The following is a 23,601-nucleotide window of genomic DNA, read 5'->3' as shown; positions in this document are numbered from 1 at the left end:
CTGAAGAAGAAAAATTTGTTAACATAGAGTATAGATTTAAGTGTCAGGAAGTCGTTACTGAAAGTATTTGTATGGAGTGTAGCCATGTATGGAAGTGAAACATGGACGATAAATAGTTTGGACAAGAAGAGAATAGAAGTTTTCAAAATGTGGTGCTACAGAAGAACGCTGAAGATTAGATGGGTAGATCACACGACTAATGAGGAGGTATTGAATAGGATTGGGGAGAAGAGGAGTTTGTGGCACAAATTGACAAGAAGAACAGATCGGTTGGTAGGACATGTTCTGAGGCATCAAGGGATCACCAATTTAGTATGGGAGGGCAGCGTGGAGGGTAAAAATCGTCGAGGGAGACCAATAGATGAATACACCAAGCAGATTCAGAAGGATGTAGGTTCCAGTAGGTACTGGGAGATGAAGAGGCTTGCACAGGATAGAGTAGCATGGAGAGCTGCATCAAACCAGTCTCAGGACTGAAGACAACAACAACAACATGTGTGAAATGCATTAAATATACGTGCAATGTATGACATGTGTACATAGGCAAAGCTACCTGGAAAAGTCTCCTTCTAAACTCCTGCTTGATTGAGTCAAACTTGGTACAATGTAACTTACTCTCTGGAAATAAATACTTTGAGAGCTAAGAACCAGCAGCCTACTGTTGGGATAGGGTGGTAACATGGAGGTAGATGGGGGGGGGGGGGGGGGGGTAGGGTGGGAGGAGGACTAGGTGGACAGAGAGAGAGGCAGAAGGAGATACACACAGATAGGGGGGGGGGGGGAAGGAAATAAGAAAGAGAGGGGAGGGGGAAATAAACAAAGGGGAGAGGTGGAGATGGACAGAGAAATCAAAGAGATGGCCAGAGGAATGAGGAGGGAGGCTATGAAAAACGAAAGGACGTAGAACACAATGGACAAAGGAGTGGGGAGGGAGGAAGAAACGAAGTTGGTGAGAAGGAGATTGAGGATGGAGGAGGACACAGGGGGGAGGAGGAGGGGATGGATAGAATGTGAAGGAGCAGATGGATGGAGGGGGAAGGGGCAGATGGAAAGAGAGAAAGTGAAGGCCAGATGGACACAGAGAGGGGGGGGGGGGGTGGAGGGAGGTTCAATGGACAGAGAGAGGCATAGGTGGAGGTGGACAGAGAGTGGCAGCAGGAGGAGGAGGTGGTCAGAGAGAGAGTGGGGAAGAGGAGATGGCAAGAGAGGGAGGCAGAGGAGGAGATGGACTCATAACAGATTAGAATAAATAAACTGAGCAATGCCCAGTACTCAGCTACTTATGTTACAAGGCAATTAAAAGCTATGCAAGCTCTTTGCTGCTCAGTTTTGCCTAATGCGCCTGTTTCTTGCAACACTCTACATAGATGATAACGAAAAATGTTGATCCTTTATTTTCATCTGCACATATAGCTTAACGCAAGGTGGCAGGGAAGGAGATGAGCCAGATGGATTGACCCCCATTAGCTTTGTACAGCGGTCAGCTTGAGTTTGGCTTTTGGGCGGTTTTGTACAATCGTTAAGGTAAATGCTGGGCTGATCCTCAATCTCTGCCTCATAATATAAGATATACAGTTAGTTACAATAAAACACAGAAAACAAAGTTTACATGATTCACTGACAGATGGTGGCCACAACTTCCCTCCTTTAGGTCATTGCATCTGCAGTGCCACGAGCGTACAGAGTGCCTCATACGATAAGATGAGCGCTAGAAAAACGAGATATTACTCAAAATAGTGAATTTTATCTATTTTTTAAATTTTCGCGTAAATTACAATACAATGGAGTGCAATAACTACACTCATGCTCATAAATTAAGGATAACTTCAGAATGTGGTGCCACACAGCGTGGCACTACACAAAACTGGCGCTAATAGCATAGGCACACAGGGAACACACACGACACAGATATGTAAGTCCACAGTATTGGTGATAAGTTGAGAAAACCGTCCGGAAACACATGTGCTATAAGACGCCACTGTTTCCTGCGCATGTACCCCAAGATCAGTGTGGGATATGATCACCATGCGCACGTACACAGGCCACACAACGGGTTGGCATACTCTGGCTCAGGTGGTCGAGCAGCTGCTGGGGTATAGCCTCCCATTCTTGCACCAGTGCCTGTCGGAGCTCCTGAAGTCTCGTAGGGGTTTGAAGACGTGCAGCGATACGTCGATCGAGAGCATCCCAGACATGCTCGATGGGGTTTAGGTCTGCAGAGCAGGCAGACCACTCCAGTCGCCTGATATCTTCTGTTTCGAGGTACTCCTCCACGATGGCAGCTCGATGGGGCCGTGAGTTATTATGCACCAGGAGGAAGGTGGGACCCAATGCACCCCTGAAAAGGCGGACATACTGGTGCAAAATGACGTCCAGATGCACCTGACCTGTTACAGTTCCGCTGCCAAAGACATGCAGGGGTGTACGTGCATCAATTATAATCAAACCACGATCTCCATACAGGTCCCTTTCAAGGACATTAAGGGGTTGGTATCTGGTTCCTGGTTCACGCCAGATGAAAACCCGGCGAGAATCACTGTTCAGACTATATCTAGACTCGGCCGTGAACATAAACTGGGACCACTGTTCCGATGACCATGTACTGTGCTCTTGACACCAGGCTTTACGGGCTCTCCTGTGACCAGGGGACAGTGGAATACACCTTGCATGTCTCCGGACGAGTAAACAATGTCTGTTCAGTCGTCTGTAGACTGTGTGTCTGGAGACAACTGTTCCAGTGGCTACGGTAAGGCCCCGAGCAATGCTACCTGCAGTACTCTGTGGCCGTCTGCTGTCACTGATGGTGAGATATCGGGCTTCTTGTGGTGTTGTACACTGTGGACGTCCCGTACTGTAGCGCCTGGACACGTTTCCTGTCTGCTGGAATCGTTGCCATAATTTTGAGATCACACTTTGTGGCACATGGAGGGCCCGTGCTATGACGTGCTGTGTTTGACCAGCCACCCGTCGCACTAGTATTCTACCTCTCATAACATCACCAACATGTGTCCTTTGAGCCATTTTCAAAACACAGTCAACATTTGCACGTCTGAAAACGTCAGCACACTTACTTGATGCACCGTACTCTGACATCCACCAACACACCTCTGCGTGCGTGGACTGCTGTCAGCGCCACCGTGCGACGACCGCAGGTTAAATGCATAGCATGGTCATACCCCGAGGTGATTTAAACCCGCAGACAGCCCACCACAGCGTTGTTCTACAAGTAACCGCGCTATTTCTAATTTATGAGCATGAGTGTAGTTTCAGTTGGCTAAGCAACCACCTTCAAATCATTCATGGTAAGGTAAAAGTCAGCATACAGCTCGCTGACAAACCTAGCATCGTCTGTGTAGGCTAGAGAATGTCTGTGTGTGTGACATATTTTGTGCCGCCTTGGTGGTCATCTTGCTACTGAGGATACTTTTGCCAAAATCTTGAAAATTTTGATTTTATTCAAACAGTTTAAAATACCAGTTCATTCAATCCATGTTGCTTTTACGTTAGCTGTATTTTTTTCCGACTCTAAGACTGTTCCAAAATATTTGCTAAATATCTAGGGGGGGGGGGGGGGGGGGAATATCCTGAAACTTTTTCATCTTTTTTAGTCAATATGTAGGTATCACATATATAGGTTAGAAGTGGTCGTCTAAGTATATAGAACCTTTTTGATTTCCCTAGGGATATTTCTGCTCAACGCCGTATTTTTTAAGATATAGAATAATACACTTTACCTGCATTATAGATTCTAGTTCAGTATTTTACATTGCTTACTCCTAGTTATTTACTGAATTTACTTTTTTAAATTTTTCAGTTATTGTCTTTAGGGTAAGGGCGAGCACAAATATTCTACTTTGTTAAGATTTTAATTGTGATCCAGTTCCTCTTAGGACTTCGATTAACTGCAGAGTGAGAGCTGTAATTTCTGGTTTATTGCCTCCTGAAATAACTATGACATTAGCGTAAACCGATATTGGAATATTATTTGTTTCAAATTTTGTACTTTCGTTAAATGGTCAGAAATGTCTGCCAAAAAGTAATAATGATAGTCCATCTGTTTGTCACCTGTGTGGTTACTCAAGCCGCCTCTAGTGGAATTTTTCATTTTGAGTGTCATTGTGTACTTCACTGTTGCTGCAATTGACTGGACTTATTGTAGACCTGTGCGAAGATGCATGACAGTTCCAAAAAATTTCCTACACGTTGGTTGTTAGGGAGAGGTCGTTTAATGTAAAATTTTTTGGGCTGTTATGTTACATTACTTTCCCCTTCGAATTTCTTCTTCACAACCGACGTTTAGACCTCTCTTCTGGAGGTTCTTGGATGTTCTGGTGTCGCCGGTTTTCTAAACAATGAGTTTAGGTTAACGAGGACGCCAGAAGAGAATTTCTCAACATAGAGGTCGAAAGACGACAGTAAATAGAAATTTAAGAACACCACACAGTCTAATAACTAACACAAGTGAGGACAATATGGAGGATCACATAAACCAATTGAAAAGTTGATGACTTAAAGTAAGATTGTCTGGCGTCAGTTGTGCATCGACATTGGGCCATGGAAGGTGCAAGTGCCTTGTTATTCTTACTTCTACATACAGGTTCACCACAGATCCCATAATTTGAAAGTCATATGATGTTATTGACTGCAAGATCCTCTAAAGGTTTATCAGCCACTTGAATGTAAATGTTGTATCTCATCTTATTCAGAAGAATCTTCCTCCTTGAAGCGTGAAGATTGTGACCTACGTCTAACCGTGCGGAATAGATCACTACGATGAACACGTCTAGAGTTTCATGTTATGTTCGTGTTGTTGGTGGCCATGAGCTGCACAAAGAAGTTGGAGATTATAGTTGTTGGTGACTTTAATTTGCCCTCGATAGGGTGGCGAAAATATATGTTTAATTCAGGAGGTACACATAAAACATCATCCGAAATTATGCTAAATGCATTCTTTGAAAATTATTTCGATCAGTTTGTTCATACGCATACGCGAATAGTAAAGGTTGTGAAAACACACTTGACCTGTCAACAAAAAATAATCCTCAGTTAATAACGATCATCAAAATTGATACAGGAATTAGTGAATACAGGATTTTCGTAGCGAGGTTGAATATTGAACCCCCAAATCCTCCAAAAATAAATGAAAAAAAAACCTATTCAAAAAGGCAGTTAAAAATTCACTTGACGCCTTACTGAGAGAGAATTTCCCTCCTTCCACATTAATGATATAAGTGTAGATCAGATGTGGCTTGAATTTAGACAAATAGTATCGGCAACAATTGACAGATTTATACGAAATAAATTTATAAACGACGGAGCTGATCCTCCTTGTTACACAAAACGGGTCAGAACACTGTTGCAGAAATAACGAAACAACATGCCAAATTTAAACAGACGCAAAATCCTCTAAATTGGCGATCTTTTACGGAAGCTTGAAATTTAGTGCGGACCTCAATGCGAGATGCTTACAAAAGTTTCCACAATGAAACTTTGTCCCGAAACCTGGCAGAAAATCCAAAGAAATAATGGTCAAATGTGAATTATGTTAGCGGCAAGAAACAATCAATGGCTTCTCTGCGCGATAGCAATGGAGATACTATCGAAGAGAGTGCTGACAAAGACTTCATACTAGTTATGTTCCTTTCACAGTATGCTGATGCATTAGCTCCATACATAACAATCATATACAACCGTTCGCTCGACGAAAGATCCGTAACCAAAGACTGGAAAGTTGCACATGTCATACCAATATTGAAAAAAGGTAGTAGGAGTAATCCACTTAATTACAGGCCCTTCGATATGCAGCGGGATTCTGGACATGTGTTCAAACATAATGAAGAACCTTGAAGAAAACGGTCTATTGAGACACAATCAACATGGATTTAGAAAACATCGTTCTTGTGAAACACAACTAGCTCTTTATTCACATGAAGTGTTGAGTGCTACTGACAAAGAATTTCAGATCGATTCCGTATTTCTGGATTTCCAGAAGGCTTTTGAAAACAGTACCACACAAATGGCTTGTAGTAAAACTGCATGCTTATGGAATATCGTCTCAGTTATGTGACTGGATTTGTGATTTCCTTTCAGAGAGGTCACAGTTCGTAGTAACTGAGTATTGATGTAGATGTAGGTATGTAGCCTGCACTTCCCGATTAGCGGAAAGGGCACCATTGACCTTAATGGCCTCAACCGATCTTGTCATATAAACTCCATGCGATAATGTTACCATTCAATTAATGTCATCATAAACGACATTCGTCATAGTTACCTCTTTTCAAAGGCAACGTTGATTTCCGAAAACCCTATAGGACGGTTTTACAGAGCGGGTATGAAGTCCTCAAAATTATATGTGATGGAACAATAACATTTATCATTCTTTGGTGACCATAGCAAATAATGTAAAAACTTATCATAGATGATAAACCGGTGGAAAATGTCTCACAATTAGAAATTCGAAATATGATCAGTGCTTCGAAGCATCACATTATATTAGCAGTATTTAATAAATACTGTGGATATGTGGTTCTGGGATATAGAAAAAATTCAAAGACGTGGATTTCATTTAAAACATTCGTATTCCGAAAAGGTATTGTGTAGTAGTGAAAATACCAATTATAAAATAGCATAGAACTTAATTTCAAAATATTTCTGTGAAGATAGTCTTCGATGGATTAGACCTCCACCACTTTACATTACGTCTGATATGCTTTCACGGCTTGTTGAACATTTGTATATGGCTTATTTCTGTACTGCTAGAACCATTTGTCAAAATACGAAGTGTTTTGAAGAGATTTCTGCAGAAATACGGCACTAGAACTAATTCAGCTACTCATTATTGGATAAAAATTTGTAAAGTGTGTAATCTACCCCTCCTTCATATGTTTATTGTCACTTACTTACTAATGAACTCTTTTAATAAGCTTCGGGAGGAGTAGAAGTTACAATAAACTTTTTTAATTATCTTCCTTTCTCGTACTTGACTCCAGTTCTTCACGCCTAGAGGTTAATTATTGAAGGTGAAATTTTTGATATCATAGGTTCTCTTGGTTCCAATTGACGTAATAACTTCTAAAGAATTGCCTGATTAATTCATTTTATTCTCTCACATTTTTCTACATCACATTGGCTTTACAATTTCCACTTTAAAACGGAAAACTATATTGTTATTTCCACAAATAAAAACACGTCCGTTCACATCAGAGGCATGCCCACTACTAATCCATCCTGAAGTACTAACAATAGTATAAAGAGTTTTCCAATTTTCTTGACAAATGAATCTCCACCAATTTATTTCATTATTTTATAAATGAATCCAGAAGTAAACATAAGCAATATCGTCCGATAATAATAGGAATTTTAAGTGTGCCAGATATTTCGTAATTTCAAATGTTTCTAGAGGGAAAGTAATTTTAACTATACATGCAGAGCTAGTAGATATCGATTGTAACAACGAAAATAGAGTAATTGCTTTTTACACATTTTAGCCTCAAATATAATACATCGTGTTCAAAATCACATGCAATTATCTTAGAAAAACAGCTGAAATAATATTATCCTGTTAAAAAATTTGAAATATTTTTTGGTATCTCCTACTTCTGTTGAGGAAAAATAATGCTACAGGAGGGTGTCCCTTTACAAGCCTTTTTGTTTGTTTGTTTTTTGTTTTTTTTTGAGTCGCATGTAGCAGTAATCATGCAGACTTGCAAGCCCAACTTGACTAAGATGCATCATTATTCATAGGGAATGGGGTTTCCAATTAAAGTTGTTAATCCAAAAATACTTAAAACTTTTAACTTGTTGTCTGTCACTGTTTGAGGAAACTATTTCGACAGTTTGTAGATATTTCTGAGACACATGCAACTGTATGTAGTGAATCTTGACAAAATTCAATGATAATCCCCTTGCCTCAATGTATCTGTTGACATTCCTAAGTACTGGGCTATTACAAATGATTGAAGCGATTTCATAAATTCACTGCAGCTCCGTTCATTGACATATGGTCACGACACACTACAGATACGTAGAAAAACTCATAAAGTTTTGTTCGGCTGAATCCGCACTTCAGGTTTCTGCCGCCAGAGTGCTCGAGAGCGCAGTGAGACAAAATGGCGACAGGAGCCGAGAAAGCGTATGTCGTGCTTGAAATGCACTCACATCAGTTAGTCATAACAGTGCAACGACACTTCAAGTCGAAGTTCAACAAATATCCACCAACTGCTAACTCCATTCGGTGACGGTATGCGCAGTTTAAAGCTTCTGGATGCCTCTGTAAGGGGAAATCAACGGATCGGCCTGCAGTGAGCGAAGAAACGGTTGAACGCGTGCGGGCAAGTTTCACTCGTAGCCCGCGGAAGTCGACGAATAAAGCAAGCAGGGAGCTAAACGTACCACAGCCGACGGTTTGGAAAATCTTACGGAAAAGGCTAAAGCAGAAGCCTTACCGTTTACAATTGCTACAAGCCCTGACACCCGATGACAAAGTCAAACGCTTTGAATTTTCGGCGCGGTTGCAACAGCTCATGGAAGAGGATGCGTTCAGTGCGAAACTTGTTTTCAGTGATGAAGCAACATTTTTTCTTAATGGTGAAGTGAACAGACACAATGTGCGAATCTGGGCCGTAGAGAATCCTCACGCATTCGTGCAGCAAATTCGCAATTCACCAAAAGTTAACGTGTTTTGTGCAATCTCACGGTTTAAAGTTTACGGCCCCTTTTTATTCTGCGAAAAAAACGTTACAGGACACGTGTATTTGGACATGCTGGAAAATTGGCTCATGCCACAACTGGAGACCGACAGCGCCGACTTCATCTTTCAACAGGATGGTGCTCCACCGCACTTCCATTATGATGTTCGGCATTTCTTAAACAGGAGATTGGAAAACCGAAGGATCGGTCGTGGTGGAGATCATGATCAGCAACTCATGTCATGGCCTCCATGCTCTCCCGACTTAACCCCATGCGATTTCTTTCTGTGGGGTTATGTGAAAGATTCAGTGTTTAAACCTCCTCTACCATGAAACGTGCCAGAACTGCGAGCTCGCATCAACGATGCTTTCAAACTCATTGATGGGGACATGCTGCGCCGAGTGTGGGAGGAACTTGATTATCGGCTTGATGTCTGCCGAATCACTAAAGGGGCACATATCGAACATTTGTTAATGCCTAAAAAACTTTTTGAGTTTTTGTATGTGTGTGCAAAGCATTGTGAAAATATCTCAAATAATAAAGTTATTGTAGAGCTGTGAAATCGCTTCAATCATTTGTAATAACCCTGTATTTTGTTGGCTGCATTTTGAGTAACTGCGTGGTGCGACTTTTCATTCCTTTACTAGTCAGAAAGAACTGCAGCTTTCGAAACAGCAATTAGAAGATCATTCATATATTCATATCTATCATGAAAAGCATTTGACCCAAAATAGAACCTCATGGTACATTGTAACTGATTTCTTTAAATTCTAAGTGCCTGTTGTTACGTAACCGACATGGAACTAACACACACTATACTCTATCATACTCTGTCATTTCGGTAAGATAAAATCCATAAATGTGCTGTGTCACAAAATATGCCCAGTGATGGAAATTCGTGACTTACTGATTTAAGCATCTCATCCGTTAAGACAAATTTGTGAAATTGACAGTGTACTCTGAAATCCAAACTGTATACTTCTGAGAATCTCTTCTTGTACTAAGTGTTTGTAAAGTCCATTGCACATGACCTTCCTGAAAATTTGTGAGAATCCTGGTAATAATGAGGTTGGTAGGGAATTCTCTTTATGTTTTGTCTCCTCTTTCATGAAATGGCCGGACAACAGCATGTTTAATTCTATGTGGGGAAGTACTACTATCAAAGTTCTCACTGCGTATGTAACCAAGATTTGCTGAACATACCATTATTTTAGTACCGATTTCAACATAACCGGTTGAGGATCTAATTTTAAGAGAACTTATAACATTGCAGACTTCTCTCGAAGCTGTAGTACAATGTTTTATTATATCGAACTTGTTTTGGAATCCTGACCGCTATGGAACTGTTTAAACGTAAAATATTTCCTATTGACAAAAGATCTCTGCAAATTTTGAAGCTTTTTGATCAGCAAATTGTTTATTTGAAAAAATTGTTAATTTACCCAAACCATTTACTATGTTACGAGGGCCACTCCAAAAGAAATGCGCAGTAATTTCGTAAAAATACAGTTTTCATTATGTATGTGTGAAAGTCTTACAGTGTGTAGATACATCCTTCCTGCTTGTTTTCAAACTTAGTTCAACGTGTTCCCGTGAGCGGCGTCGTCATAGCATGTCTTCAAGATGGCTGCTATACTTGACGTTCATCAGAAGCAACGTGCTGTCATAGAATTCCTGTGCTGTGAAAACGAGACACTGGGAAACATCCACAAGAGGTTGAAAAAGGTGTATGGAGATGCTGCTGTCGACCGCAGTACAAGTAGTCAGTGGGCAAGCACGTTACGTGATGAAAGCGGCTACGGCAATATTGAGGATTGTCCTCGCAGCGCAGGCTTCGCACTGCACACACTCCACACAATGTGCAGAGAGTTAACGAATTGGTGACTACCGACAGACGCATCACAGTGAACGAATTGTCACGCTACGATGGGATAGGGGAAGGAAGTGTTTGCAAAATACTGAAAGTGTTGGCGTTAAAAAAGGTTTGTGCCAGGTGGGTTCCCAGGGTGTTGACAGTGGCTCACAAAGAAACAAGAAAAACGGTGTGCTGCGAACTCTTGGAACAGTACGGGAATGGTGGAGATGAATTTCTTGGAAGAATTGTGACAGATGATGAAACATGGCTCCATCATTTTTCACCAGAGACGAAGAGACAATCAATGGAGTGGCATCATGCAAATTCAGCCAAGAAAAAAATTCAAAACCACACCTTCTGCTGGAAAAGTTATGGCTACGGTGTTTCTAGATTCCGAAGGACTCTTGTCTGTGGACATCATGCCAAGTGGAACCATCATAAATTCTGACGCATATGTGACGACACTGAAGAAACTTCAAGTTCGACTGAGTCATGTTCGAGCACATCGGCAAAAGCAGGATGTTTTTCTGTGGCACGACACTGCACGACTACATGTCAGTCAAAAAACAATGGAAGCGATCACAAAACTCGGATGGACAACACTGAAACACCCGCCTTACAATCCTGACCTGGCAACATGTGACTATCATCTGTTTGGGAAACTGAAAGACTCTCTTCGTGGAACGAGGTTTGAAGATGATGGCTCCCTTGTGCACGCTGCCAAACAGTGACTCCAACAGGTAGGTCCAGAATTTTACCCTGCTGGTATACAGGCGCTGGTTCCAAGATGGCGTAAGGTAGTTGAGAGGGATGAAAATAATGTGGAGAAATGAAAATATTGTTCCTAAAGGATGTATCTACACACTGTAAAACTTTCAAACATGTAGAATAAAAGATGGATTTAAAAAAAAAAAAACAGTGTGCATTTCTTTTGGGGTGACCCTCGTATAAGTGGGTTCTTATCTTGTGGCTAGAGGGGCTCTTTTTTCTTTGAAAATACATAATTTACTTTGAATTTTAGAATGCAGTTTTAATGTATTTAACTCTGGCATTAACTATGTCCGAGGATGATTAGTTTTACATGATATTTTGATCGCGTTTGTACACCAATGGTTAGATGCATTCAGTGTGCTTCCATTAGTTAACTGCTTAGGAAATAAGTTTTCTAAACCTATGACTATGTTGTAAAATCCATTATATTTTTCATTGACGCGACGCTAATTGTGTGACGTCACTATGAATGTGAACAGATCGCAAATAATTTCCTGAAGAGCAACAACATACTTAAAATACGCAAGGAAACATCACTTAAATGTGAAGCAAGTTTTCATGTCTGTCTTTGCTGCATGGTTGTCAGAAGTGTTGGCAAAGCAGAAAATAGTAAAATTTAGTAGACAGAAAGGAACTTTCCAAGCACTATTTAAGATGCAATAATTCAAATCACATCTTAAAGCATACAATTTAGGGTTAGATTAGTGCCAAATATCTCAAGAAATAATTTACATTTATTTGCTCGAGCCAGGAGGATACACGTATGGCTCATATTGTTAGCCAACAAACAGATTGTAATAATACTTAGAACGTATACTTTTTGTGCAAACATACATTTTTAAATGGAACAATGCCGATTGACATTAAAAAACTAAAAGTAGGGTACATTAGAGGGAAAGGCTATACCAGGACCGAAACCAATGGAGGCATATCGTTCACCAAGTTCCTACCCGGCTCACTGGAAGGAAATCCTAATGATGATGATGATAAGAGGATACACGTAGAATTCTACAAATTTGCAAGTAGAAGGAATTTATACATTTGCACACATACAAAATTGACATAAAAGAGACTTTGTCCAGAAACTAGCAACTACTAAAGCATTTTTCTGTGCCTAGAACAGCTCCTTGTTGCAAGAAAAATTGTAACATAAACACTGTGAGAGTTTTCGTTGTCTGTACTTTTCCACATTCACACAGTGTAGGCCCTAGCTACTATCGTCATTTCACTAGGAAATAAAGAATGTGCACGTAAATAAACAGCTCAGTGCGTGTAAACTTGGGGGCATGTTAGTTGTAAGTAAGCATTAAAACAGTAATGCTAGTCAAAGCGGTAGACAAGTTTACTTGCGTATCTCCTTCAGCTGGCTTCCCCGACCCCAGGTTCCCTGTCTCAAATTGTTCTGTGGTACATTCTCTATGTTATGTCACATTTTTGCACGCTCTTGCTGGAACGACCTGTCTATTTATATACCATACCCAGTTAAAACATATGTAGCCTTTGTCAGTCCGAAGCTTTATTAGAGTATCTTGTAGAAGTATTAAGTAAATACGTCAAGAACTTTCCGAGGTTTTTGCCAACAATGTTTCCCCTTTATAGGGGATTCACTCTCTGTATGTATTCCGGGTGAATCACATAAAACTTTCACCGGAAATATTGTGGAAATGGAAAGTGCTATTGATGTGCGGTTTGCACGGTATGGATTGCTAGCCCAGAGCTCATATTGTTAGCCAACAAACAGATTGTAATAATACTTAGAACGTATACTTTTTCTGCAAACATGCATTTTTAAATGGAACAATGCCGATTGACACTAACAAACTAAAAGTAGGGTGCATTAGAATGTCAGTGGTGTTTGTTGCACGAGTCTAGTGCGAGTTGTTTACGACGTATCGTATTATGAAAAGTCCCCACACCGACACTTGTTTCTGCCATTAAATTCCCGCAGTAGTTAATTTTGATGTAGTTATGCTTGATTATAGTGTGCTTTCATGAGTACACAGCCACTTGGTAGTCAGTAACAGTCCAAACTCTAGGTCGTGAATTGACGATGGGATTTACCAACTCAAAAAAAAGCTGAAATATTCATGGCGTATGGGAAGTGTAGGAAGAACACAGTTGGTACTTGTATGGTTTATATGGCAGGGCGTCCCAATAGACGTCTACCATCTCGGCAATTATTTATCGACCTCTTCAACCAGCTGCATGAAAGTGGTAGTGTAACATGTAGAAAGAGCAATAGAAGGAAACAAGTGACGACATAAGACGGGGAATTGGTGTTCTTGCTGCTGTTGCAGTTGATCCGCACGTTAGCTCCCGCGCAATCGCTTGAGGAAGTGTCATGAATCACTCAAGTCTCCTAAGCATTCTCCAACGACATAGGTTCCATCCCTATCACATCTTTATCGATCAAGAGCTGTATGGAAACGATTACGAGAATCGTGTTAACTTATGTTCAAGGACATTAAGATAGGATACTGCAGATGTATCATGTATCTGTTTAGTGATGAATCCACATTTACTAATAATGGCCCGGTAAACCACCGAAACGTAAGCTGTTAGAATACTGACAATCCTAAAGTTGGCTTTGTCAAGTGGAACATCATCCTTCATCGAGTGTAAACGTGCGGTGTTGGATAGTGAACCATCATATCATCTCATAGATCCGTTTTTCATAGATGCAGCATCAAACTCTCACAAGTATCGCAGCCTTCCATGAATGCTAGAAGACGCTCCTCTGCAGACTAGGAAGAACCTGTGGTACCTACATGACGACTGTCCAGCCTTATTGTACCAAGTACTACCGCAAGTCTTTAGGAATTGTTTCCAGATCATTGGATTGGACGTAGAGGCCCTCGCCAACCCGTTCCCCGCATTTGACTCCTGTAGACTTTTTCTGTGCGGAAAGCTGAGAGTCGCTGTCTACGATGAAACACCAATTACACCCGATGAAATATTACTGCAGCCTGATCGGACGTCTCGGATGAAATGCTAGCATGTGTGCAGCATGCGAGCTAACATCCTAAAGATGTCAAGGCTCACATGCGATTCCTCTTCGTCGAAGTGTCTTGGCTCAAACTCGTCTAGGGGTTGAACGGCACGTGTCGCATTACACGCCCTAAATTAGACACTTGTGTCCCTTTGGTTAAATTGTCTGGCTGACGCCAAGTTTGCGAAATACGAAGTTAATATACCATATAATAACAGTAATAATAATACCGGGAACTAAATTAAAGACCCATAAATGATGTAGGCCACACAATTGCGATTTGGGTAGAATAATGCTTATTCAGAAAGCAAAATAATAGCGAAAGTGGTCGTATTAGTTGCTGTTGCACTCGAGCGCATATCCGTTTGACGCAGTTCGCTCATTCACAATTCCATCGCGAAACGCGAGTCCGATACCCCACCTCGTCATTTACACGAAAAGTTGGAGTTCATACCAGGTGCGCGGCTGCTCACTGCTGAGAGACTAAGTCCCGCGATACCACACAACGCGAAATTTTCTAAGTCGTTTCACTTCGTAGCTGCCTAAAGACCAACTGTGCGCTTTCGCGTCTCAATCCGAACTGCTCACTTTGGTGTCTCCAGCCGAACTGTCTGCTTTCGCCTCTGCATCAGCACTCCCTCTGCCCGTCCCCGACCGCGTTTTCCCGTGCGCCGAACCTCCTCGCTCAACTGACAAGGGCAGTTCCCTTTCCTGAAGCTGTCCATCTGACTGGCTACAGCTTATTCTATATTATTTTACACTTCAACATACTTAAATAATCAAAGATTGACCACTTTCACCATCTAAATAAAGTAGCAGTAATATCCATTACATAATAAACAATAAATTCTTTCACCTAAAACCAATACAATATCGAAATAATTATGAAAAATCCGCGATTGCATAAACTACCTAGTGTTTACCTAGGTTTCAGCGTGAGTAACCACGCCTTCTTCAGAATAAATATAAACCAGCTTGCCTAAATAGGCATAGTCAAAGGCTAAAATCAACACCTACAGCGGCAAGACCCCATAATATTTCTTATCTCAACCCTGTGTGTGTTGCCCCGCCCCAGCCAACGTACGATGGTCACAGGCTCTCCACCGAACGTTGGCTGGGGCGAAGCAGCACACACAGGGTTGAGATAAATAATATTATTGACTTGGTACATATGTACCGTGTATTTGTAAAAATTTTTTATGGGGTCTTGCCGCTGTATATCTTGATTTTAACCTTAGCCTATGCCTATTTAGGCAAGCTGTTTTATATTTGTTCTGAAGAGAATGTGGTTACCCACGCTGAAACCTAGGTAAACACCAGGTAGTTTATGCAATCGAGGCGGATTTTTCATAATTATTTCGATACTCACGATTGCTGACGCGCTGCAATGCTGGAAGTTCTTCAATACAAATTTCTTCTTAGCTTTGAATGCCACGGCCAGTAGCCTTGCACCAATGTGCTTTCTGATAAATAAATAAAGAACAAAAGTTAGTATTATGCTCTGAACTTTACAACAAACATTCTATTACCTGAATGAGATTTCCACTCTGCAGCTGAGTGTACGCTGATATGAAACTTCCTGTCAGATAAAAACTATGTGCCAGACCGAGACTCGAACGCGGGGCCTTTGCCTTTCGCGGGCAAGGGCTCTGCCATCTGAGCTACCCAAGCACGACTCACGACCCCTCCTCACAGCTATACTTCGGCCAGTATCTCGTCTCCGCAGTATCCTTTCTTTCAGGAGTGCTAGTTCTGCAAGGTTCGCAGGACAGCTCCTGTTGAGTTTGGAAGGTAGGAGACGAAGTACTGGCCGAATTAAAGCTGTGAGGACGGGGCGTGAGTCGTGCTTGGGTAGCTCAGATGGCAAAGCCCTTTCCCACGAAAGGCAAAGGTTCCGAGTTCGAGTATCGGTCTGGCACACAGTTTTAATCTGCAAGGAAGTTTCATTCAATTACCTAATGATTCAATAAGGTGTCGTGCTGTCATCGTTCATTGTGTTTTATGTGGAGGAATTGATGATCTCATGCTTAACTGAAAATAGCGATAATTTAAATTTACTATATCTTTCAAACAAATGAAGTTAAAGAGTTGATATTTACAACATTCGTAATTTTAATGAGGTGCTTCTACATTTTAGAATATAGGTCTTCGTTACAAAACATGTGAATTTCACTTTAACAGTGAATTCTAAATTATTCTAGATATGATTAGTATTCAAGTTTTATTGGGATCACCATGAAAATTTATGGAGGATGGCAGATTAAAATTACTGTTGTTTGATTCCCTGCACTACTACTGAATTAAATAGTCTTCATGAATGTTTCCCTTTATGGCTGATTCGCCATATTTAACACTGCTACGTCTCCTTGGCCACAAAAGCCTTCTACTGGGTTTCCCTATGACGTAGGTTCTCATCTGTCTGAGTCCCACACTACAGCGCTTAGGCCTCAATGGACAATGACGCCTGTGAGTTTCCCCATCTCGTGGTGAATCTGCGCCCTTTGTGGCATCCGGTCCTGGGCGACAGGGCTGGTTTCACAATTCATCTGGGATGATTCTTTCGGCCATATACTTAAATGAGAGCGAAATGCTCACAAGGAGCCGTTTCATACCAGACCGGAACCGTGCATTGCAGCCGCCGGTGGTCACTTCTACAACGGGCTATGATTGTCAGTTGTCTCGTTACTGGTCAGGATCCACGTAACTGGTGTATGCACTTGTGATATTATTTAGTGTGTGCTACCACAGGGATTGTACAAACGTCGATGTGGAAACTTTTGAAAAAGTACGGTATCTCGTAAACGACTTGCAAGAGAATCCAGCAACAAACGCCACTGACATTCTAATTTACTCTACTTTTAATTTGTTAATGTCAGTAGGCATTGTTCCATTTAAAAATGTATATTAGCACCAAAAATATGCTTTCCAAGCATTATTACAATCTTTTTACTGGCTCACAGTTCAAGTCCCTGACTACCATCCCATCCTGTGAAAACTGCACATCGATAGCACTTTCCATTTACGCAATATCTGCGGTGAAAGTTTTAGATTATGCACACCGTATGTATAAAATACACATTTCAAAAATTGTTTATCCTACGTCCGTCCGATGTTTGTTAGAGTACCGTGTAAAACTTTGAAGCAGATCGATCACGTACGTTCCGATATAGCCGACCGCGGTGGCGGAGCGGTACTAGGCGCTGCAGTGCGGAACCGTATGACTGCTACGGTAGCAGGTTCGAATCCTGCCTCGGGCATGGATGTATGTGATGTCCTTAGGTTAGTTCGGTTTAAGTAGGTGTAAGTTCTATGGGACTGATGACGTCATATGTTAAGTCCCAAAGTGCTTAGAGCCATTTTTGAACTTTACAATATTTATGCTAGCAGCATTAAACAACAAGTTGTCTTCATATGGTGATACAGACTAAAAATGTGCAAGATTATTCGGTGAATGAGAAGTGTGGTGCATAATGCAGCGTTTATGACGGAAGTAAGGTGCAGCGTATCTCGAAGACAGAGGTATCTGTGTGCGCATGCGCACTCCGCACTGCTGCAGGTATCAGGAGCGGCCTCGCAGTTACGGAGGGAGGCCTCATTCAGAAGGTGAAGCGATGCGAGCAGCCGGCAGCGGCCGGCCGCCCACACTCCATCTCCGCGCTGGACTGCCCGGTCCGCTCCGAGGTAGAGATGAATTTTTTCTGCGCCGAGGGGGATGAAGGTGCACAAGACCGGGGTAGGAAGCCGCGATACCTCCAGCGGCGAAAGTGATCTCGCGCTGTTCCAAAGCTCGGAGCCCTCGAGTAATAGTGGCAGGTCTACTGCGTCTACGCTCTGAAAAACCACTATGAAGTGCACGATAGAGGGTATTTTCAACTGCACCACGTATTAAGGATTCTTCCCGTGTGCGACGGGGCGGTTAATAATAAAGAAGTGCGGTTGCAGAGAGTTCACACGAATGTGCATATGCAAATGTTGGTTAAAAAATGTTATTGCAACTTTTGGCTCTCACGCAAGTCTCAGGGGATTATTTCCACACTTGGTGCATTGGTACACTTCTACACCCGCGCATTTGTTGTAGTTTTTGAGTTAATTATTCACTCAGACATAAGTACAGTTTATGCTAGGGAATAAGAATTAGGCGATTATTATACTGAAATCAGTTTTTCACGACTCGCTTCAATCACTATTTATTGGCGTTGTCCTTTTCTTTCACACAATGAAATTAGCATTGGTGAGACGCTTTTCAGTTTTTCTTTAATAATAATTTGACTCTGAGCCCCCAATAGCAGTAATGTAGGCTGCTATAAACGAAAATTACTCAATCAGTTCGAACAGAACCACAAGTCCCACTGTCCTCTTTGTTCTAATAGTTTTGGCGTGAAATCACAGTTAGCCACATGTTCACTTACGACGATGTATACCTCGTAAATCGTACTCACACAAATAATCGTAGCACTTGCAGTTCACCAAACATATGCTTGCACACTTGCACTGTTAAACAATACTCTTTGTCGAAATACATCGGCGCGAAAAAGAATTCTCAAACGACCATATGGGCCACCCTCACTCAAGTGGGCATGCTCGCCATCCACCCTTCTAAACGACTGACCTACGACTGACCCCTGGCCAAGATGGCCTCTCGCTTATATAGGCTCGGACGTCAGCCCCCTGCTTATGCAAGTACCAATCTCACCAGTTAAGGTTACAAATTTTGATACATACATCCCTCGACAGAAATAAGTAGACCATCGGAACCGCGCTAAAGAGTACACCTTATTTACAATATTACATTAATTTCTAGGATTTTTCTATCGCCCATAAATCAAGTTTTAGTTTTTGCAAAATTTCGCCACTTAGCGCAAATGTGTTTGTTGACATCTGTGCTGCAACGTTTTAACATAGAACTGCAAATAGCACCGTTTTTAGACGTAATCTATATCGATCTACACATTGTGCTGCTCAAAATCTTCCTATCTACAATAATTAATTAACTATGGGCGATAAATGTTAATAATAATTTGCAAACAATGAAAACTATTGCAAGTTAAGTGTATAGTATAACTTAACTAGTTTAAAATACGTGTGATTCCACCCAAAAAAATAAAAAGTGCCGTTCTTGTACGTCATGAATTTTCTATCGAATTTCATAAACAATTTTCCCTCAAACTTTGTTTTTTGCTGTTTACGGGCTTAATTATTTATGAATCTTAACATATGACTACGGCACTCGATCCGCTATGACGAAACATTTTTAATGATTGCTCGCTCATCCCTGTAAGATGTTATTTACTATTTTTATTAATCTTTCAGTATTCGTGATATTAACCGATTTTGAAGTTACTATAACTTTTGCGTCTCGTGACTTGAAATAAAGATCAGTCTTTCAGAAGGTGCATGTTGCTGACCACAATCCACTGCCGCGTCGCTCTTCACCGTATGTTACATAGTTTTCGCGTAATGCGTGAAAAACCAAACAATGTCCCAAGCTGCGGGCCACGTGGAGGTATCCCACCGACCATTGCAAATCTCGCGCTACGCGCTTCCGCCAATTGCGCACCATGTCGCGCGCTCGCTCTCCACAAAACAGTCTTTGCATATTACACCTATTCATCAAGTAACGGGGGTTTGTACCGTCACATGTATCATTCACTTCTGCGGCGTGGAAATAATGATTGCTTACAATCTCAGTGCTGGGAGGAAGTGCCAGATCTACTGCGTATATGCTCTGCAAACCAGTATGAAGTTAATGAGAGAGAGTATATTCCACTGCACCATTTATTAAGGCATCTTAGCGTTCCATTCGCTTCTGGAGCGGGGAAATAACGATTACTCACAGTCGCAGTGCGAATTTCAATTACAGGGGTTTGTAATAAGTTCCTAGATTCCTCACGTAAAGCTGCTTTCGGGGGAAAGTTTGCATATACGTTGAACGATCTGGCAGCTCAGGTCCTTCTGCATCAATGTGTCGCTCTCCCATGAATAATGCAAACCTGTGACTTTTCGGTACGATACCGCAGTGCGTGTGTTGTTCGTAAATACTATCAATGTTCCTTGGGACATGCATGCAAGTCCGGAGGAACAGGCACTGCGGCGACTACAGCCGTTACGAAATAAATGAAACGTGTTCGCAGTTGCGCCTATGGACAACCAACAGCTGTATAAAGGAATAACGACAACGAAAATTTGTGCTGAACCGCGCCTCGAACACGCTTATCGCGAGTGGTCGCCTTACTAATAGATTATCCAAGTACGACTCAGGGCCAGATCCAGACGCATGGTTGACCACATAGGAAGTTTGAGCCTAGCCGTGAAGCGTACTTGGATAGCCTAATGGTAAGGCGACTGCTCGCGATAGGCGGGAAATCAAGGTTGGAGTCGCAGTCCGGCACGAATTTTGTCATCATTCCTTTATACAGCTGATGGTTGTCAGTAACCTCAACTGCGAATACATTTCATATATTCGACCATTCGTGTTGACTCCTACTGTACACTTTCAACATTGTCTGTTACATTTCGTACGCGTACCACATACTTGATTCGTGTTCTAGGATGCGTCTTACGAGTGTTATGTAACCAGTCTCCTTCGTAGACTGGCTATATTTTCCCATTATATCACAATGAACAGCAGTGGGCTACCTGCCTCGTATACGATTGGGACTATATGATCTTTCTATTTCTTATGTTTTTTTCGGATTGATCGGCACACAGTTTTACATTTCTGAACGAATAAAGCAATTATCTACCCTTCGCACAATCACAGTGAACAGCAGTGTGCTACCTGCCTCATATACGATTGGGACTATATGATCTTTCTATTTCTTATGTTTCTTTCGGATTGTTAGGCACACACTTTTACACTTCTGAACATATAAAGCAATTATCTACCCTTCGCACCACTTTCAGTATTATCAATTCCTGACTGAATATTTTTCTAGCTTTTTTTCAGTCAGCACTTCTGTAATGTATCTCCATCATATGCGAAAAGTCTTATTTTACTGTTGGGGCATTGTCTGGCAGGTCATTAATATAAAAGATAAACAACAAGTGCACAACACCCCACTTTCTTGAGGTACGCCTGAAATTTCTTCTACATCTATTGACGACGCTCTACATAACCAATAACGGGCGATCAAAAAGCTGAGGGCGTTGCTGCAGCTTGTATGCAACGTAGCACGACTCCGAGGCGGGTATATAAGCATAGACTGTAGACAGGGGATCAGTGTGGCGTTTGCGTCTTTCCGACGTACTTGCGGTAAATGCGGAAACGTGAACTATAGCGAGGTTATTACCAAATGCGTACAAATAAGACCAACGTGTTGTTATTCTTTTCTTGGCTGCCCAAGGACAAACACCGGTAGATATCTATCGGAGAATGAAGAATATGTATGATGCAGCATGTCTGTCGACAACCGCAGCTATGGAATGTAAACGAAGACTGGCGCTTCTGCTGCTTCATGATGACGTGCGTCCTCATCCTTCGGACCCATTTGTTCTTCTTCTTTTTTTTTTCCTTGTTAAGACCTTAAAGGGTTGACGATTTACGTCGGACGATGATGTGCAGCAAGCCGTTACGGACTTCTGCAAGCAGCAGGACACGATGTTTTACCGAGTGGATATCACCAACCTGAAGCGCCGTTGGGATGATTGCCTCAGTGCCCACGCCGATTTTTCATGGCTGGTATGCCGACTCTGGACTGCACGGCCTTCCATTTGCCTTCGTTGATTGCCCCTTATAATATGCTGCGTTTTTCCTACCAGGAAACTCTCAAATCCAGTTCCAAACATCCCTTGATACCCTATAGCATATAACGTTCTTTAATAAAAACTGATGTGCTATTGACACACCTGTATCTGCATCTGCATCTATATGGTTACTCTGCAGTTCACATTTAAGTGCCTGACAACGTACATCGAACCACTTTCAGAATATTTCCCTAACGTTTCACTGTCGAACAGCGCGTGGGGAAAACGAACAAAAAAACCTTTCGCTCCAGCTCTGATTTCTCGTGTTTCATTGCAATATTCATGTCTCCCTCCGTACGTGGGCATCAACATAATATTTTTACATTCGGAGGAGGAAGCTGGTGATTGAAATTTCGTGAAAGGATGTTGCTGCATCGGAAAACGCCTTTGTATTAATGGTTGCCACCTCACGTCGTGCATCACACCCCTGACGCCCTCTCACCTGTTTCGCTGCAATACGAAATGAGCTGCCGTTCTTTGAAGTTTTTCAATTTCCTTCGTCAAATCTATCTGGTAAGGAGCCCATATCGCGCAGCACTACTCCAGAAGACGATGGACAAGCTAGTGTAGGCTGTCTCTTTAGTAGACCTGTTGCTTTTTGACAGAAAATATTGAATCTGCCTGACTGCTGTCGTACCGGAATTTTGTGAGGAAGGTGCGAACTGGATTTCGCATGACCAATTTTTCACCCGAAATGCTAGTTGGTGTGGAGGTCATTCCGTTCAAAGGTCAATGTTGGCAAATTTCCGTTGTCATCCGTTTGCTTTGGCGTCTTTATGACCGATTAAACATTAAAATTTGATGAAACTATTAGAATAGGACAGGCAAAAGCTGGTAAACTACTGCAACAATTAAAAATTTTGAACATGATTTTAATTAGTCCAATCACTCATTTTCTTCGCTTTACGACCACAGATGCTGTATGTCCACAGAGTCTCACACAACTGTAGGGACAAACTAGTTTCAGAATATGAACTACTAGTCGAAAATGAATATTTCGAACTTTTTATTGATGAAAGTAATTTACATCTTACGAGGGGCCTTTGAAAAGTCCATGAAAAATAAAAACTAGTTGCTTGTTTGGGGTAAACCTTTTAAATTTTTCGACATAGTCTATTTTTAGACTCATTCACTTCCTCCTGGTATAATTTGTTGATCCCTTCCGAATAATATGAATTGTCCAAGTCTGCAAAATAGGTATTAGTTGCTGCAATCACCTTCTCGTTTGAATAAAATCTTTGTCCCACCAGCCATTTCTTCAAATTGGGGAACAAATAGTAGTCCGAGGGAGCCAAGTCTGGAGAATAGGGGGATGTGAAACGAGTTGGATTCCTATTTCCACTAATTTTGCTACCACAACTTCTGAGGCGCGTGCTGGTGCTTTGTCGTGATGGAGAAGGACTTTTTTTGCGGTCCAGCCACCGGCGTTTTTCTTGCAGCTCGGTTTTCAAAGTGCCCAATAGCGATGAATAATATTCACCTGTAATAGTTTTACCCTTTTCCAGATGGTCAGTGAGAATTATCCCTTGCGAATCCTAAAAGACAGTCGCCATAA

The sequence above is a fragment of the Schistocerca americana genome, chromosome 6, assembly GCF_021461395.2.
Source record: "Schistocerca americana isolate TAMUIC-IGC-003095 chromosome 6, iqSchAmer2.1, whole genome shotgun sequence".
Taxonomy (NCBI): domain Eukaryota; kingdom Metazoa; phylum Arthropoda; class Insecta; order Orthoptera; family Acrididae; genus Schistocerca; species Schistocerca americana.
Note: the sequence above shows the minus strand (reverse complement) of the source record.